This window comes from Fundulus heteroclitus, chromosome 8, assembly GCF_011125445.2.
Source record: "Fundulus heteroclitus isolate FHET01 chromosome 8, MU-UCD_Fhet_4.1, whole genome shotgun sequence".
Classification (NCBI taxonomy): domain Eukaryota; kingdom Metazoa; phylum Chordata; class Actinopteri; order Cyprinodontiformes; family Fundulidae; genus Fundulus; species Fundulus heteroclitus.
The window spans coordinates 23,055,313-23,075,647 of NC_046368.1; the positions used below are offsets into that span (position 1 = coordinate 23,055,313).

Here is a 20,335-nt window from a genome sequence, read left to right on the forward strand (position 1 = left end):
CATAATTCTCTAAACAGTTTGCTAATTAAACTATGAAAGCTTTGTCATGCATTTGTATTCAGTTTTTTTTACGGTTAGATGAAAATAAACTCAAGACACGCTTTGATTAACTCGTGTAAAGGTGGAATTTTGCATATAGGCACCACTGTTCAGTCCATCATAATATGGTGAATGACACAGCTGCAAACCTACCACAACCTTGGCTGTCCCTCTAGACTGACAGGTTTGCAAAGGCAGCATTTGTAATGGCAACATTGATAATAGAAGTCCCCAACAGGCTTTTGATAACCCTGGAGGAGCTGCAGAGACCCACAGCTCAGGTAGAAAAATCTGCTGACAGGACTGTCAAAGGCAGGAGTTTCAACTCCAGTCCTCGAGGTCTAGTGTCCTGGAACCTTTAGGTGTGTCTCTGATATCAAATGTCTGAATTATCCTCTCAGTCTGCATTCAGGTTCTCCAGAGTCCTGCCAATGATCTATTTGACTCAGGTGGGTTCAGGCTGAGTCAAAGTTGCAGGACACTGGACCTCAAGAACTGAAGATGAAGACCGCTGGTTTAAGGGATTGCTGCAAAGTTGAAGGCTCGATGGAATTTGTTTGGTTTCTTTTGCTGAAAAAAAAACAGCTTTTTACCAACTGGCTCAATAAACTAAACTTGATTGCACTGTTTTATTACAAGGATTGGTATTTGAGTAATTGTCTTTTAATTAGTTTTTTCATGGTTGGACTAAACTGTTTATTCAATGCAGTTTCTGGATTTAAACTGTATCCGTTTTTCTTGTGAATTGCCTTCAGACGACATTTGTTTTGAATCATCAGTTTATTCATATATTACTATATAAATAAATAACTGATTTAAATTTGCAACTAATAGTTAAGCACCCCATATATCTGGTCTTTGTGGATAGGTGGTAAGAAATCCTGTTTGCACTCTGCAACAACCCAGGCAGGAAACGCAGCAAACATATAGAATAAGCTCTTCTAGTAAGATGAGAAAGAATTTTTACTTTTTGACCTATATGGAAATGCCATATGTGGTGGAAAAATAACATAATTTTTTTACTATGGAAACACATTCGCCATGGCAAAACATAGTGGCGGCAGCACCATGCTGTGGGGATTCTTCAGCAGGAACAAATAAGCTGGTAAAATATGATGGGAAGATATATGGAGGAGCTGAATGTAGGGCAACCTTGATAGAGACACTGACTTTGTAGAAGATGGGCAGATTGCATTGATATGGCAATGCTGAGTACAAATACATATCACATCTTTCTGTATTTTATTCATAAAACTATTTGACAACCACATATCACTTTGTATCCATGTTACAATTATGTACAATATATGTTGCTTCATTGCATAAATTCTCAATAAAATGAATGAAAGTTTATGGTAGTGTCGTGGGAAGAAAATGTGAACAAGCTTCAGGGGTAAGCTGTAAGCTGTGTGAAGCAGTGAGCAATGCATTTTCTAGCCACATAGTGCTTCTCACACATTGCATTTCCACTCTGTGTTTGCAGTCATTTCCTCTAACTCTGACACTGCACACCACTGCACATATTTGGGGCAATGGGAGGTTCAGGTGTTCTCCTCAAGGTCACTTCTAAAGTGTAAACACAGTAGAATAGAAATGTCCTTCATGGTCCCACACTGGCGAAATTTAGGAATACCGGCAGCAAAGAGCAAATTTACAACAAGGAAAAAAAAACACAGTAATTAACAACAGCACGCTCAAGAAAAAAGAAAGTGTGCAACCGAATAGAGTGACATTAAGGAATGTGCAAAACGAGTTTACATTCAGGCATGAAAAAACACAGAGACTATTTCTAAGATTGAAAAGCAGCAGAGATTATAAACACCTATAAACACTTGTTGAGGGCAGTGAATCAAAGCCTTAAAAAGCCTTAAAAGCAGCAAACTTCCTCTCAGCCACAGCTGCCCACACAAATCAGCGACCCAGTCATCCAGCAGCCAAACAACAGCTGCAATCCGCAACAACAACAGAGCAAGTAGTCCAGATCACTGCTAACCTCCAACCTTTTCCGCGTGTCATCCCTTCGTGAGCCACGCTGATCTCATCTCTGCTGCCTGGACGCACTTCGCTCCCCCTCCAGTGACTCTGCTGCAGCCTTAAGAATGCCAGTCAGACCATCAATGCCCGCTCGGCATTCCTGGTAATCCCTCTTCTCCGGCTGCTCTGAGGCTACTTCCTTCCCCACAGCTGCCGGCCGGCCCCGGCTTGCGCTAATAATAGGACAACAATACCCACCCGGTTCTCCGGACACAAAGCCCTACACCATTACTTAAAAGAGAAACATCTCAGAGTCTCTATAAATCGTAGGGTTTAGAAAATGGAAAGTTCGGATCCTATTCTGATGAAAGACGTCAAGATCAGAACATCAGGGTGTTAAACTTGACTGTGAACACTGACATTTAACTCCAAAGGAATAACTTTCTAAACGGCTGACAATCCAATTCCACCCCTGTGTGTAGGTAATAAGCTGAAGCATGTAAACACATGTTGGTGGTGGGGTTATTATGGGGCTGCACACTCAAGTGAATTGCTATCTACAAGGACACTATAATCATGCGAAAGCTGATAAATGAAGACTACACACCACTGAAACACTTAAACACTGCCTCTGCCCTCCCCGCAAACACACTTGGGACAGTTGGAAAAAAACAGCAGAAAATGTTCACATACGGTGCATGATTCCAAATCCAAGTTTCCTTTTTCTGAACAATCTCTTTGTCTCACTTGTTAAAGTAAGCAAAGATCACATGTTACAGCTCCATGTGTCAACGTCCCATTCTTCTCCCTGTGGGAGATGGGACATTTTGTAAACGCCTTTTTCTACCTGCACTCTGCTGCTTTCTTTGACAGATCAGAGAGCAATGTTTGTAAAAAAAAAAAAAAACAGACTTTCCAACTTTCCATTCCATGAGAAAGCAGATCCTGTGCAATAACCTGAGAAAAGTTAGGACTTGTGCATTCTTTTCCCTCACCGAGGCGTTGGGCTGCGAAACAAGAGAGGTGCAGGAAATAAAAAGAGTGAGGGGGCTCACCTCAGACAAGGTCCCACTGCCGCTGAGAGAGCTGAAGGAAATTCATCTTCACCACAATCCCCCCGAAAAGGCAGTGAGCAAAGAGTAGTAAATCCACGTTATTCTCCTCATTCGGGGACCTGATCCCTCGCTGTGATTCAGTCAGGCTACAGAAGCACTAGATGAAATGGAGAAGTGTGTTCTTGTAGGTGTGTGTGTGTGTGTGTGTGTGTGTATGGTCTTGTGGACTCCTGCAGGGGTACTGACTCTGAGCAGGGTTCAGATCCTCCCCCTTCTCAGAATCACCAAAGAGAAAGAAATTCTCCTTCTCTTCTCTCTTTCGCTCTCTCACTCACTCACACACACACACACACACACACACACACACACACACTCACACAGAAGCACACCAACAGAGATCCGGAGAGTGCTCTCTTTGTCTCCTGACTCTTTTCTCCCACTCCTGTGTCTTCGAATGTCTGAAACGCCCTGCTCTACAGCCCCCTCTCTCTCATAGGAGAAAGCGAGTAAGACATGTGTGCATGCTTAGGGAATGCCGTTGTACATCAGCAACTGGGACTGGGAGGAAGAGGAGGAGGACGAAGGGGTGGAGTTTGAATTCCTACACTTCACAACCGACCAATCACAGGCCTGGCTGCGGCTGACCGAAAACCGCGGGGCCAGGCCAGGGCCCCACTACTAAACTCCAGCTTTAAAGCATTAGCTGGAGTTTGTTGGCCATGCTGGCTACTTTTCTACAGAAGTGGTGGGGATAATATAGGACGGCCTATTTATAGGTTTGCAACAAGCCAAAAGGCACAAAACTAATTTTAAATTATAATGAAACTCATAAAAAAAGATCACCCATAGGGGGATATGAACTTTCACTGTGCTCTGCAGACATGCAAACATGTAAAATGGATTTATGACCACAACACAAAACTTGGGACAAACTGTCCAGGTGATGTGCAAGACAGCAAAAACATGTGTTGAGATGTGTTTCCTTATCTTCTCTATGTTCTTTCTCTCTCCCCCTCCTTCTAAGGAACCATCTTCTCATGTTTCTGTTAAGGTCAGACATTTGTCAAGCAAGGCATTTGTCCACAAACGTGTTGACATACTCCTCCTCCTCTCACATCTCCTCCTACTATTTACACAGTTAGTTTTCCTGAAAATTGTCTCTCATCCTTTGCTTTTCTTACACCTTGGATGAAAATGCATTGTTGTAAAAATACATTTGTACACATTTAGGAAAGGGTAGCAGCTGCACGCCTTTCATGTTCAATACATTACGTTTATATGGACAAAGTAATCGGAATAAAGGGATGATTGGCATACAAATTAGTCATTTGCACAAGCCAATTAAGCTCATTCTGAATGAAATTGAAATCTGAATGAGACGGGTGGTTTATGCTGATTGATAATCTGATCAACGTGCATATAAACGTTTGTCAGGTTGAAGTTATTCTGAATGTGGCAAACTGACCCGAGTGCGAACGTGTGCCGATGTAAATTTGATGTATTTCCACGTTGGTGAGTAGCGGGAATACGTCCGGAAGCAAAACTGTTGGGGCTCCCAATGCAACCTTTCTATTCGAAACATTAAAAGAGTTAAAAATTGTTGCTTACTCAGCGATGTTTCAACTGTAATTAGAAGCTGGTGCAAGTGCAGCCTGGACACTCAGAAGACAAAGAAACTTGCACAATACTGCTTTGATTACTATTTTTTGTTGTTTAGCAAAGACGGAAGTACTTCTTCTTCTGTGTTTTTTTTTTAGAGAAATTTGGCAACTGTGCATACCAGAGTGGTTGTATTCTGAATAAAGCCAGGTGCATATACACACACATTATGATCGGATTAATTGATTGTGTGCCCACATAAACAATACAATCTCATTATTTCATCTGAATACATTTCAATTGGATTGTGAAATCGTGCACAGCCAAATAATTTTTTGATTTGCTTTTTAAACCAGTTTTAAAGAAAAAAGTTTGGCACTTGTTTGTACCCCTTGTAAAGATGTGTGTGTAACATCCCTGGTGGGTCTCATGTCCAACAATGATGAGACTCACTACAGCAAGCAGATCTGCTGACACAGTTGTACTCCGGGAACAACCTCATCATGAACACCAGGAAGACCAAGGAGGTCATAGTGGACAACAGGAGGTCTAGGAAGACTAAATACGCTCCTCTCTGCATACCTTGGGAGGGGGTGGAGCGTGTGGACAGCCTAAAGTTCCTGGGCATTCACATCGCCTCTGATCTCTCCTAGACTGTAAACATCTCCCACCTGGTGAAGAATTCTCAATTACGGCTCTTCACCCTCAGAAAACTGATACGGACTGGACTTTCCACTAAGTTGTTACAAAAAACTTTTACAGAGCTACAATAGAAAGCACTTTCTGTCTCAGCATAACTGTGTGGTATGGGAGCTGCACAGTGCAGGAGAGAAAGGATTTAGCTCGGGTGGTGAGGACAGTTTAGGGGATTATGGGATGTCGTCTACAAGATCTGGACACAGTTTATGCTGCATGAGTCCAGAGAAGGGCCAGACGCATTGCCACTGATACCGCGACCACCCAGGCAATGCCTTGTTTTACCCATTTCCATCAGGTAAACGCTAAGAAACATTAAATCAAAAACTAACAGACTCAAAAACAGCTTCTATCCAGAAACTGTAAGGGCTATCACTCCCTGCTGAAATGTTTGTGGTCTGTTTACATGTCACAATAACACTACTGAAAATGCCTCTTTGCACATTCTAATTTTTCAGGGAACTGATTGCACAGTTCTGTAAATATAGGGTTACAATTATTGTACATTGTTTACTGCGAGTGCATCATCAAGGGAGTACTGAATGATTAATTCATGCAACAACAAAATAAGTCATATTCTTCACAAAGTGGCTGCTATTGGACTTTTTGGAGTCGGTACAAATCTTTTCAGACCCTAAAGACTATTTGCACACCAGTGTCTGTCTCAAAATAATTTCACAACGGGAAGACATGGTGGCAATAAAAATTCTTCATAATCTTAAATGGATGGTCTTGTTTGTGTTCTGGTGAGGTTGTATGAAGAGATATTATTAGTACTCGGAACTAATCAGATGTGTGTTTTAATTTAAAAAAACTTGTAACAAAGACCAGGTTATTTGGTGAGCAAACAAAACTGACAAGATCAGCCCAACAGCATGATATGGATCATTGCTCTAGATGTGTGCTAAGTCAGTAAACTGCTACAAACTGGGCGTTAGACTCAAGCACATAAAAGACCAAAACCTTAAACATAAACAATGTCAGGAGCCAAATTAATGTCTAATGTTTATTCATAAAGTGCAGTATAATAGCTGTGTGAGTATATATTTATCCATAAATATATGTATGCTATATTTATCCATAAATCCTGATGAATCCAATCAATTACTTCGACTGCAGTCATGTCTTGATGACATCAAAACCTAGATGACTTTAAATTTCCTGCACTTTAAATTAAAGACAGAAGTTGTAATCTTTGGACCAGAGTCCTCAAAAAATAAAACTTCTTAATCAATCACTTAACCTGGATGGCATTAACTTGGCCTCTGGTAATAATGTAAAAATTCTTGGTGTTATTTTTGACCAAGACATGTCATTTAAATCCCATATTAAACAGATTTCCAGAGTTTCCTTTTTTCACCTCCGGAATATCGCCAAAATTAGAAACATTCTGTCCAGGAGTGATGCTGAAAAACTAGTCCATGCATTTGTTACTTCAAGGCTGGACTATTGTAATTCTTTACTATCAGGAAGTCCACAAAATGCAGTTCAAAGTCTTCAGCTGATCTAAAATGCTGCAGCAAGAGTTCTGATGAAAATCAACAAGAGGGATCATATTTCTCCAATTTTAGCTTACCTTCATTGGCTTCCTGTTAAATCAAGAATAGGATTTAAAGTTCTTCTTCTAACGTATAAAGCCCTTAATAATCAAGCTCCATCATATATCAGAGCTCTGATTACCCCGTACGTTCCTAACAGACCACTTCACTCTCAGACTGCAGGTCTGCTGGTGGTCTCTAAAAGTAGAATGGGAGGCAAATCCTTTAGCTATCAGGCTCCTCTCCTGTGGAACCAACTCCCAGTTTTGATCCGTGAGGCAGACACCCTGTCTACTTTTAAGACTAATCTTAAAACTTTCCTTTTTGACAAAGCTTATAGTTAGAGTGGCTCATGTTATCCTGAGCTACCTCTATAGTTATGCTGCTATAGGCTTAGGCTGCTGGAGGACATCAGGGCCTATTTCTCTCACTCTACTGATTTCTACTGTTCTCCAGTTTTGCATTGCATTGCATTGAAATGACTGTTGTAATTTCAGCTTTTAACTTTCTGTTCTCTCTCTTTTATAGTATAGTTCATAGTAGGTACACCTGGTCTGATGTTCTGTTAGATGTGACATCATCCAGGGAAGACAGATCACCCGCTATTACCATCTAATGTAGAACAGATTACTGGATCAATGTGTGCTTCTGTGCTTTTTTGTCTGTCTTGTTGTGTCTCTGCTTTGTCTTCTCTAACCCCCAGTCGGTCGAGGCAGATGAGCCCGGTTCTGCTGGAGGTGTTCCTTCCCATTAATAGGTGATTTTTCTTTCCACTGTCGCTTCATGCTTGCTCAGTATGAGGGATTGCTGCAAAGCCATGAACAACGCAGACAACTCTCCCTGTGGCTCTACGCTTCTCCAGGAGTGAATGCTGCTTGTCGGGACTTTGATGCAATCAACTGGTTCCCTTATATAGGAAATGTTTGAACAATCTGGATAATCTGATTAAATTTGACTTTGTAAAGCGCCTTGAGATGACATGTTTCATGAATTGCCGCTATATAAATAAATTTAATTGAATTGAGTATAATAGATGTGTCATGAAGACATTAAATAGGAGGGGACCCAAGATGGACCATCCTATTCAGTATCTACATGCTCCATCTAGCTCAGAACATAAACAACATCAGTTACCACAACTATGCAGATGACACACAGCTAAGTAAATGCTTAAAAGACATCAATGCACGTTTGTGCCAAAATCTTCTTCAATTGAATAAAAACAAAAGTGGTGTAATACTTTTTGGACCAATAGCAGAACAATCAAAAGTTAGCACACAGCTGCAGTTGCTTCAGCTAGTAACCACTGATCAGGCCCGAAATCTGTGTGTAGTGAAGGACTCAGACTTGAACCATCTAAAGACAATTACATGGTCGGCCTTCTATCACCTGAAGAACATTTCCAGGATTAAAGGACTGATGTCTCAGCAGGATCTGTAAAAAATAATCTATGCATTTATCTTTGTCTTGTTACTGAAAAGTGCTATATAAATAAACGCACATTACCTTCTGCTAAAAAAGTGGATCAGACAGCTGCAGCTGATCCAGAACGCTGCTGCCGGCGTCCTCACTAATACTAAGAAAGTAGAGCACATCACCCCAGTTCTGAAGTCCTTACACTGGCTCCCTGTATCTCGGAGAATAGACTAAAAAATATTTATATAAGTATATAAAGCACTGAACGGCTTAGCACCTAAATACATCACAGACTTGTTATCAGTGTATTAAACCTCCAGACCACTCAGGTCTTCTGGCTCAAGCCTACTCTGCATACTGAGAACATGAACCAAACATGGAGAAGCAGCATTTAGTTCCTATGCTCCACTTATCTGAAACAAACCTCCAGTGGATTGTAACAGTGCTGAAAGACATATAAGACACCAAAGACATATTTTATTTCTACCTGCTCTTTATGCAATTTTTGGTGAGTTTGTTAGATATGTGTTAGGTGTTAAGCTTTCAAAAGTTAGAATAATTTGAAGGTGGCCATTAACACTGCTTCTATCATTTTCCTCATCGTCACCAAGAGTAGTTGCCGACACAGATATGTAGCCACCAAACATGCAAAATATTTCAGCAGGTCTGAAGTGAAGCAGGACATAATCTCAGAGATACAAGAGAGAAACTGTAGAGGACCCAAGCAGTCAAACCTTTCTTTTAGTGTACCGTAACACTGCAGCTCGCAAAGTTCCATCTGAATGTTCACAGGTGCTCTCCACCTGGAAAAGCAAATCGTTTTCTCAAGTTCTGAAGGTATTTTTTTGTCTAGGCCAATGACAGCTCGGAAAAGTCTTTATGCAAGACAGAATAGAATGAAGCAGATATGGAAAATGAATAGAAAACTAATAAGCTTTGAAGATTAGAAGTCCTTTAACCATAATCCTTAGGTCTCTCTGATGAGCACATATGTGCACATGTACTTGCTGGTGTGTAGAGCCTGTTCTGTACATTATATGTTAATTTCAGTGAAGCACGTCATTTAGTAGCACCTGGACAATCCCATTTTCAACAAATAATCACCACCTAAAAGCAAAAAAAGAGATGGGTTTCAAGGAAACCCATCTGAAAGACAGAAACAGAAACACAAGCGAGTGATGACACTGGTACGCGGACTATAGAGTTACAAAGGGACAAAAAAGTAAAGCACCACAGTTCACTCCTACTGACAACTCAGACACACCTCTTCTTTTATCTTGCTCTTTGTTTGTCCTCCTTTCTGCCTCCCTAATCCTTCATCTGCTGTCACTTTGTTTATGTGCCTGGGTCAGTTTCTGTGTTTGTGCCCCAGAATGTGTGAGAAGTAGAGAAAGAATGATGACAACTACATTTTACCTTGTGTTTGTTTAGTCTATTCACTTTTTTTTACCTGCTTGTGAAAAGCAAGTTACTTGGGAGCCGAAGCTACATTGAGAGAAACTGAGAGATAGAGGCAGGAGAATCATCATGACAGCGGACAAAACAGTAAATCAAGCTTGCATCTACAGTTCAATGTTGCTTGAAAAGCATTCAACCCAGCAAAGAACATTCAAAATGTGTTTGCTCAGACTGAATGTAATGCATAAAGAAAAACAACTGTGGGTCTTGGAATGCTGAATCGGAGAAAATTTATCACACAAAGCAGATCCTACTCAGATCACTGTGTCTGACATACTGTTGCAAGACACACAGAAGTATTGGGAAACAGGTGTAGTAAGAAACACCAACATTTACCATTTAAGAAACAAGGTAGTTGTCTGCAGGGCAAGTGGGGTCAGGTTGCTTCCATTCTTCCAATGCCATGGAGGGCTTTTTTTATGGATGGAGTCCAACTGGAGTTCAAGTCAGGAAATCCTATGAAAGGGGTGTCCTGAGGTGCTGTAGTCGAACACAATACCAAAGGAAAAAAGTCTCAAGGCACCAATTTCATCAGGACCTCTATCACTTTTAATTATCTTCTCCATTTCCATATGTTCTCTGACATCCTGTACTGTCAGCCAACTAATTAAAAAAAAATGGAAAAGAATGGAGCACTGTAGCAAATGTATTAATCCATGCAGAGGTATTCATGTCTTCTCACATTGCAACTACAACTCACAATGAAAATCGGGCCCTAAAGTTACTCACCAAAACATAGATAAAACTTTCAGAAGTAGAATTAACAATCTTTCTGCCTTTCAGTAAAGAGGACATTTATTTTTCTTTTTTATTATTTGTATTGACGTAAAATTCACACAAATCCTCCTGAATGATCCAAAATGTCAAGCTTAAACTTATAAAATACACAATTGTATAAGCTGCTAGTGCTAGCCAACTCAGTCTCACTGAAAAACATGTAATATCCATGTTGGTGCACAAGGGAAAATGTAGAATTGTTACAATTTGGCTCCTCAGTGTGAGTCAGTCCTAGATTTTATTTGGCCTACTCATTTACATTGGCTTGCAACCAGGTCACGTGACTATCAAGTCTCTTTCCGCTGAAAAAAAAGGAAAAAGCTACTATTGCCTCTGGAATAGTAAACATTTAAGCAAAATCAACTGCATTTATCTGCATTTCGATTACAATTTTGGCGAGAGGTATGGATGCTATTTTCATAATCTTCATTCCGGGAAGGTAGATAACCTTTCCTTTATTAGTTTTGCCCAAGAAAGACGTGAGGATATGACGTTTCCTACCTATGTTTCCTTATGACATATATTATATATCATCCACCCTAACTGCATACTTCTCAGGATTAATTTCATTAAAATGTATAGTTTTGTATCTTTAAATGTTACATTTCCCTCTATAAATATGGTGGATGGATATAGAGTAAATGGAATGCACCCCGCTTTTGGTCCGGCAGAACATGTGACGCTGAAATATTTGACAAAACAAATACTGGACAAGTTGTCTACCTTCCCTTAATGAAGATTATAATATATCATGCATACTTTTCGCTAGACATGTAATCAAAATACATACAACTGCAGATGTTTTTCTTAAATGTTGTTTTCATATGTACCGGAATCTCGGTAGAGAATTCAGGTCATTCTTTTATGACAGAGAATGTAAAATTGAAACAGAGAACTGGTCTGGTGCTTAGATTTTGGTAGAGAGAGGCGTGGCTTTCCACACATCTTGTTTTGGTCTAAAGACAGGGCTCAACAGCCGCCTATCATGAAATTTAGCATCTTGCTCCTTTACTAAACCACCATAGCAGTGCTTAGAAACACTTCGGTCAGAATGCAGCGTATGGAAGACACATTTACTGTGCAAACTGTGGGGACTTTTTCGGCTTGCGGGACGTATTGTCTGACAGAAAAAAAGTGAAATCTGCATTGATTCTTACAATAATTTAGCAGCTGTAATAATATCACAAATTTGCATGGAATAGGTGCTGTACGCAGGATTTCCGTAACAGTTTTCCTCCATTTCTGGGTTTGTACTACGTTCCTCCCAAGCCTTTTATCTCCTAAGGGAACAGTAATCATCACATGTATGGCTCTGTTACAAGTTGTAGTTAATTTGCAAAAAAGAACATGTGAAAGAAAACTGCACCAAATGTGGGGGAAAAAAACATACAGTCTGCTTTTAGTCCGGGCCAAACAAGCAGACCAAAGGACATTCCTGGTGTGAATACATCCCTGGAAGCTTAGATCTCCAAGCACAAATGTAGTGGAAGAATCAGACAGCAACAACAAGACAGGAGAAAATGGCGCTGCGAAGAAAATTTGGTAATTTATTCAGAAAACGATTTCACAAGGTTTTCACCCAAGGAGAAAAAGCAGATAAAGGAACCAGGACCGTACTGATCAGATTCGCTCACGAACATCCAATCAACACAAACACACATTTCTGGGCATATGGTCACCCATACACACACAAAACCACGCACCAACACACAAATAATCTGTTATAAGGTCATACAAACACAGGTTACTATTATGTCACTGTGGCTCACCTACCCTAGTGGTGGATCAAGCTTGGATTTCAATTACGTCAATCATGCAATTACAATACTGTGTTGAAATATCCTTATTGTAGAGCAGAACTACTCTGGCACAGGTAGGCAACAGGCTTTTCTTTTGTTTACATTAACAGTGCAGCTCAATTCAGAATTTTTACAAAATTTTTATTTTATTTTTTATTTGCATGCTCGTTCAAGACCCCTGTGTAACCCGCATGTGAAAATACCAGAAGAAGATGTCACAGAGCAGCACACTGTTTACGGAAGTAATGGTGGATGCAGTTGTTCCCAGTGTTTGTTTGTATGAAGTTGGTGAGTAATGGGTGCTGGCAATATTAAGACCACATCCTATCAAAAAGAAGAAAACAGCACAGCTAGAAGACCAGGCTTTATGGGCAAGTGATTTGACTTTACCTGAAAGAGGTCTAAGTCTCATTGGACAATGCATGTGAGGAGCAATGTCAACTCTTTTTCACGACAACACGCCGCACCGCAGGGGTATTGAGATCATTAGCATTGAGTGCAGAGAAACCTGCAAGCCCATTGACTGAAACAGCAGGAGACTGAGCGCCGGCTTTTACAGAGAAAGATTCAATAGAAACTACAGGCAGTTCAGTTTCAAGTATAAGTGACTAGCTGTGTTTTGGCAAGGCCTGACTTATTAGACTCCATAGGAACAATCTCTGTGATTAACTTACTCATTTGTGACCTCTCCTCCTTCAGAACATCTGCATAAACCCCCTTCCACTGATCTTGGCTTGTAGCTGTTAGTAGCACTGTTTGACAGTACCTTGGTGTAAACATTACTTATGTGTGCTGTATTTTAAACCACTGTTAACTTCATGTAAAGAGTATAAAGCAGCAATGACTCCAACACTTCAACAGCAGCCCCTGAATTAAACTGAAGGACTGGAAAGGCCTCTGAGGTGCTGTCATCAATTGTTATGGCTTTATTAATGGAACCATACTGATTGAAATAGTCACCAATGTCTCCACCTCCTTCATCTCCAGCCATCACCTTTGGGAATCTTACTGAATATTTTCGAACAACATCCATAACTTATTATTAGTATCTGCTTCAAGGTTATTTTCAAAGTACCTCCTGGCTGAGCTCGTCAAATACATGCAACCTCCGGTGGACCGGTTCTAGATTTGTGAGGTAGTATTACAAAGTGAATAAATTGCAGAAGACGTACAAGGCAGAGAGAACACTGTGTTATCTGAAAGACAATAAAAGCTTGACATAAACACTTCCACACTATAGCTGGCAAAAAAATAATGTACAAACTAAATGAACCCACACAGTTAACCTGTGTATAACGTTTCTGAATCTCCACACAGATGCTGTAATGGTGGTCGAAAGACCTCAGGGCAAAAGTCGCAACAAAAGGTTCGGTCACGTTTGATACCTTTTGACAAGAAGAAGAAACAGAAAGGCTTTTCTGGATGCAGTTTCAGTTCTTTTTCTATGGTCAGCATTTTTATGGGGTCTGTGGGGGTCCTACCACACCCGGGACTTTCAATAAAGTGAAGGATAATCTTTTTGGCAGATGAATCCAAGGGTCTGGGATGGCTCGCCATCTCCTCAGGGAGGAAAATTTCCAACATCAAGAAGTCCATGGGGTTACACCAGTGGAATGAAAAAACAGAACCCAGCATGTGTAACAATAAAAAAGCTTCTGGCATACAGCATTGAAACTCAACTCATTCACACCTTCTTATCCGAGTACGTTTATCATACAACCATAGCCATATTTCAATCGTCATTAAAATTCTAGCACACTATTGAACTGATGCAATATTATGAACTGAAAAAATGTAATTATAGTATTTTTTATAAATTTTTTTATCTTCACAATGAATGAAATTATACATTTTTATCCATTACTTATGGATTCTGATCAATATCCAGATTATTGAATTGTTCAATTTTAAACTTGAATTCAATTTACAATAAATTCAAATTGTTTCTGACAAAAAATATTTTCATCTCTTCAATAAACACACAGTTCACCGACAGCAGCAGTAACCCTTGCAGGTAATCAACTGGGTGGGGAAGAAACTGAAATAAATAGCATTTTCTCATGTTGTAATATCACACAATTGACCTAAATGTTTTACAAATATTCTCAAAACAATGAAAAAAATATTTAAGCATTCAAAACCCTGTTTTGGAAACATCATCAGTGTGTGCTCATTTTGCTTATTCTTTTTTGCGCCTCCTGAACCAAATCCCAGTTACTGGCAAGAAATCACTTCAATAGGACCTGCCTGACAAAGCAGAGTACACTAAGAGATCCTCAAAAGCTAGACATTATGCCAAGATCCAAAGAAATTCTGGAACAAATGAGGAATAAATAAATTGAGATCTATCAGTCTGAAAAAACTTACAAAGAAATTTCTAAAGCTCTGGGACTCCAGCGATCCACAGTGAGAGCCACGAATGGTGAAAACATGGAAAAGTGGTGAACTTTCCCACTTTGTTCAAACCAACCAAAATTACCCCAAGAGCGTAGCAACGACTTATCCAAGAGGTCACAAAAGACCCCACAACAACATCCAAAGAACTGCAGCCCTCAGTTCCCTCCGTTAAGGTCAAAGTTCATGCCTCCACCGTCAGAGAGAGACCAGAGAAAAAATGGCCTGCATGGTTTTGATGATCCTCAAGATGTTTGGGGAAATAGTCCGTGAGCTGATGAGACAAAAGTTTAACCTTTTTGAAAGTATGTGTCATCATACCAACAGTAAAGCATGGTGGTGGAAGTATGAAGATCTGGGGCTGTTTTGCTGCTGCAGAACCTGGAAGACTTGCTGTGATAAATGGACCCATGAATTCTGCTGTCCACCAAAAAACTCTTGAAGAAGAGAAGTCCGGCCATCTGTTCGTGACCTCCATCTTAAACCAATTTGGGTTCTGCAGCAGGACAATGACCCGAAACACTCCAGCATGTCCACTTCTGAAAGGCTAAAGAAAAACAAAACACAGACTTTGGAATGGCCTAGTCAAAGTCCCAACCTGAATCCTACTGAGATGCTGTGGCCTGACCTTAAAAAGGCCGTTCATACTGGAGAACCCTCCTAAACTATAACAACACTGCAAAGATGAGGGGGCCAAACTTCCTCCACGGCGCTTTGAAAGACACATTGCAAGTTATCCCAAACGCTTGATTGCAGCCGGTGCTGCCCAGAGCAGCCCAACCAGTTATTAGGTTTAGGGGGCAATCACTTTTTCCACACAGAGCCATGTAGGTTTGGATATTTTTTTCCTCCCTTAAAAATAAAACCTTCATTTAAAAATGTTTACTTGTGTTGTCCTTGACTAATATTTACATTTGTTTGATGCTTAGAAATACTTAAATGTGACAAACATGCAAAAAAAGAAAGAAAAGAAACTTGAAAGACATTAAACAGCCAACACAGAATTGTTAGGCAAAAAGCATCAGTTCTATTCTAGTAAATTATATACGAATAAAAAAAATTAACCTGAAAGGGATTTGTTTTAAGGATTTTTTTTACAAATTTTTTACCAGGGGTGGCAAACAGTGAGGGTGGGATGGGGGGTGTCCTGTAAGTAGAATATTTTAAAAGGTCATTTGAACAGAACATATTTTCAAGAATAGGGACTATCTTTGTATGGAGGACCAAGTCTTCCAGATCTAAAAATAAATACAGAAATAAATAAATGCTCAATAAATAAATAAGCATACAATTAATTGCGACCAAATTAATAAATGTAGGTAGAAATTAAATTATACAGTGAGACATAAATGTATATATCTCTTTTAATTAGCTTATTCTTTTATTCGCCTTTGTAATAATTACCTTATTTATTTATTGTGCGTTATAATCTTCAACTTCATTTATTAATTACTTATTTTTTTAAGTATTTATTTTTGTGCATGTTATAATATTTTTGTCTGTTTTATTCTTCCTTTGTATTTTTTTACCCTATATATTTCTGTGATGCTATTTATTTCTGCCTGTCGCTTTTACATTTCTGCCTGTCCTTTTTACATTTCTGTATGCATTTCTGCCTCATTATGCAAATGAGGAGGGGTGTGTCTTAAGGGCTCAACTTCTTCCCATTGGTTGGTTAGCATTTTACTGCGTCGGTCAAATCTACATGGCTTTTCCCCGCACTAAAGCTTAAGTAATGTCAAACTCAGCAGTCAGACGTTCAGTGTCCAACCTCTTAAGGAAAGCTGCTAATAGACTGGAAGAATTAGAACGCTGTAAATTTGGGATCTGAATGTTTTTTCTGTGGTTTCAGATTCGGTTTTTCCAGATCAGTAACTCATCGGCGGATGATTTATTCTACAAAACAGACACCTCTCCGCAACCACAGCAAGGCAGACACTGAGCTACAACCATAGTTTCCTCAAAACGAGTCTCCCATCGCGCTGGGTGAATTGCATTGGACCCTATACAGAGCTCGCTTGATAAGAAAATACTGTAGTTGATTATAAAAGGCACAATATGAATTATCAGATTGACATCCAGGCAATAAAAAGCACTACAGATTATCATTATTCTATCCATGTTGGTCTAATTTGTGAAGGAGGCGGAGTTTCATCAAGCCGATCCAACATTTCCCCCTCAGCTGCAACACTTGGGGTTCACGCTGCGTCTTTAAGCATGATCCAGCACTGCAGTGAAGTTGGTTTGAATTTGGATATTGGACATTACAGCTCCGCGCAGTCAGCGGGATCTAGCTCATGGTTAATCCGGTTGAGGGACTCCGATTTCGGCCAGCGTCTCTCAGCTGCTCCCGCCTCCCACACGCGGTGGTGCAGTTAGAGACCGTCAAAAAACTTTTGAACCAAGCTCTCTTGAGAAATAAAAATCAATAAATGTATTATCTTGTGACCAGCTAAGATAAACTAATATAAATTGATGCCAATAGATAAAAATCTGTAAGGCACACTTGTTTTTATTAATTTTTAAGCTATTTTCAATTTTCAAGACAAAAATTTGGACTTTTCTTCAATAGCTTCCAGGTCATGTGACCCACTCACTCAAATTCTTTGTGAAAGTGTTCTACTACTTTAGCCAACTATTGTCTTTGAATAAATCTTAAAAATTGAAAATAGCTTAAAATGGAATAAAAACAAGGGTGCCTTACAGATGTTATTTAGTGGCACGATTTTATATTAGTTTTGTCATAGGTGGTCACAAAATACGGAATTTATTGATTTTTGTTTCTCAAGAGTGCTTGGTTCAAAAGTTTTTTGACGGTCCCTAACTGCACCACCGCGTGTGGTAGGAGGGAGCAGCTAAGAGACGCTGGCCGAAATCGGAGCCCCTCAACCGGATCAACCATGAGCTAGATCCTGTTGACTCCGTGGAGTCAACGGGACTTTTACAATCAACTACAGTATTTTCTTATCAAGCGAGCTCTGCATAGAGTCCAATGTAATTCATCCAGCGCGATGGGAGACTCGTTTTGAGGAAACTACGATTGTAGCTCACTGCCTGCCTTGCTGTGGTTGCGGAGAGGTGTCTGTTTTGTAGAATAAATCATCCGCCGATGAGTTACTGATCTGGAAAAACCGAATCTGAAACCACAGAAAAAACATTCAGATCCCAAATTTACAGCGTTCTAATTCTTCCAGTCTATTAGCAGCTTTCCTTAAGAGGTTGGACACTGAACGTCTGACTGCTGAGTTTGACATTACTTAAGCTTTAGTGCGGGGAAAAGCCATGTAGATTTGACCGACGCAGTAAAATGCTAACCAACCAATGGGAAGAAGTTGAGCCCTTAAGACACACCCCTCCTCATTTGCATAATGAGGCAGAAATGCATACAGAAATGTAAAAAGGACAGGCAGAAATGTAAAAGCGACAGGCAGAAATAAATAGCATCACAGAAATATATAGGGTAAAAAAATACAAAGGAAGAATAAAACAGACAAAAATATTATAACATGCACAAAAATAAATACTTAAAAAAATAAGTAATTAATAAATAAAGTTGAAGATTATAACGCACAATAAATAAATAAGGTAATTATTACAAAGGCAAGTAAAAGAATAAGCTAATTAAAAGAGATATATACATTTATGTCTCACTGTATAATTTAATTTCTACCTACATTTATTAATTTGGGCGCAATTAATTGTATGCTTATTTATTTATTGAGCATTTATTTATTTCTGGTTTTATTTTTAGATATGGAAGACTTGGTCCTCCATATCTTTGGTGCTACAACGGAAACAATATATGATCTTATTTCCTGCTTACCAGCGTGTTAAACAGGAAATAAAAAGGAAATGAAGTAGATTGTTGAGCTCAGTTTCACAGAGTTACATGTTGAATGAACTTCCCTTGCACAGCAGCGATTTGATATTTTGAAAATGCATTTTAAAAAAAACTATTTTCATTTACTCGCTTAAAAGCAATGTGCAAAATATCCATATATTGCCTAATTTTTTTTTTCATACTTAATATTAAAGCATCGGTTCAAATACAACCCATACAACTAACTCGGTCTTATCTAAGGAGCAGTTCTTCTTCTTTCGCGTTGCCATTTCTCTTGAGACCTAATTTCAGGCTCGAATGATTGTATTTTCCCATCGACTCTGGCACACAAATAAGATTTGAGGATTATGACAGATCTGCGACCGGATAAGCCACGCAAACAAGGAAAAAGTGTAAACAAAACACTGATTAGAATCAGATTTTCCTTTGGTACTTGCATCCTACTTATTAGAAGATAACGCGGAGGTAGCATCTACTCTCAACTTCCTGGTCATCTCTCCTCAGTACGGGAAGAGCAAATTCAAGGAAGATTTACAGGAACAAGAAAATCCCAGCTTTAACATGAATGATGGTGAACATAGCAAGCTCACTGCTGCGTTTGTCAAAGAGATACATCAGTGAATAACATGGACATAAATTACCCGACGAATGCTCAAATTAGGATACATGTGTGGTATCTACAACACCTCCACCAGAGGGACATGTGGATTCTAATGGTTGTGACGAGCTGTTGTCTTGTAACAGTCATTTCTTTTGACATCGCTTCTCTTGTTGCTTTTCTTCGCGGCATTTTTCCGAGTGACTGACGGTCTCCCCTCAAGGGAGGCTTGCTAACAAACGAGGCCAAATGGAGCTGTGCCACTGCTGCGGCTGGCCACAAGACAGCTCCCTGAGGTTATTGCTTAGCTCTGCCTTTACAGTGTTATTTATATCCCTTGTCACCAGACTGGTTTTAAGTGTTTAATGAACTTTTCATGTGTCGGCTCTTGTGAGGACCTCATTGAGGAGGATCTTTTGGCTATCAGTGTGCTCCGTAACCTTAAAGAACATTCCCACATGTCCGGAACGCACCTATGTAGATACAGCATCTCAGAGTTTTACAAGGCATACATCGAAAAGAAATGTACTGACGATACTGCGCTAGTCTCATTAGTGGTAGTGTTTTCTTTTTTTACTTGTTTACCATTCTCTTTAATGTGTGTGGTGGTAAGATAAAAATGGGTCCTTGTCTCAACTTTTTTTTGTCACAGTTCCAGTTGTTTTGAAATGATTATACTGATGAAAAGGGCAAGTTTAGACCACCGGTTATTTTCTTCCTTATTTTTTTCCTCCTCTGCTTTAACCTAAATGGCATCTTGTGTTGTCCATCCCATTTTGATGAGTAGCAAACAGCAATGGATGTCTGTGTCACAAACTTTTTGGGTGAATTGACAGGAATTTTCGATAACACATGGGAATGTGTCGGGAACCTAATATCTTGAATATTAAATATATTTAATAATTTTGACTAAAATAACCAGATTTCATGAAAGTATACTTGAGTATATGCAGTTGAAACCAGAGGCTTACATACACTCTATAAAAAGACACATAAGCTTGTTTTTTTTGTCAGACATGAAATCTGAATACATCTTTCCGATTTTAGGTCTGTTAGGATTACCAAATCGCAGAATATATACCAGAATAATGAGAGCAATATTTTTTTAGACATTGTTTCATTACTTTCTCGAAGGTCAGAAGTTTACATAA

The 20,335-nt window shown here is 39.5% G+C and overlaps 1 protein-coding gene across 6 annotated transcripts in view; it reads right to left on the bottom strand.

Annotated features, from left to right (window-relative positions):
• dab2ipb (DAB2 interacting protein b) overlaps positions 1 to 20,335 on the bottom strand; it is a 238,381-nt gene that overhangs the window by 173,956 nt on the left and 44,090 nt on the right. The window contains exon 1 of one of the 6 annotated variants that reach the window (XM_012866176.3): positions 3,069 to 3,524. The exons of 4 other annotated variants lie outside the window; for them this stretch is intronic. The gene's annotated coding sequence lies outside the window, so the exon portion shown is untranslated. Of the gene's footprint in view, positions 1 to 2,032; positions 2,152 to 3,068; positions 3,525 to 20,335 lie in introns of those variants that run through there. One more of the 6 variants, XM_036140372.1, reaches the window with a different exon arrangement.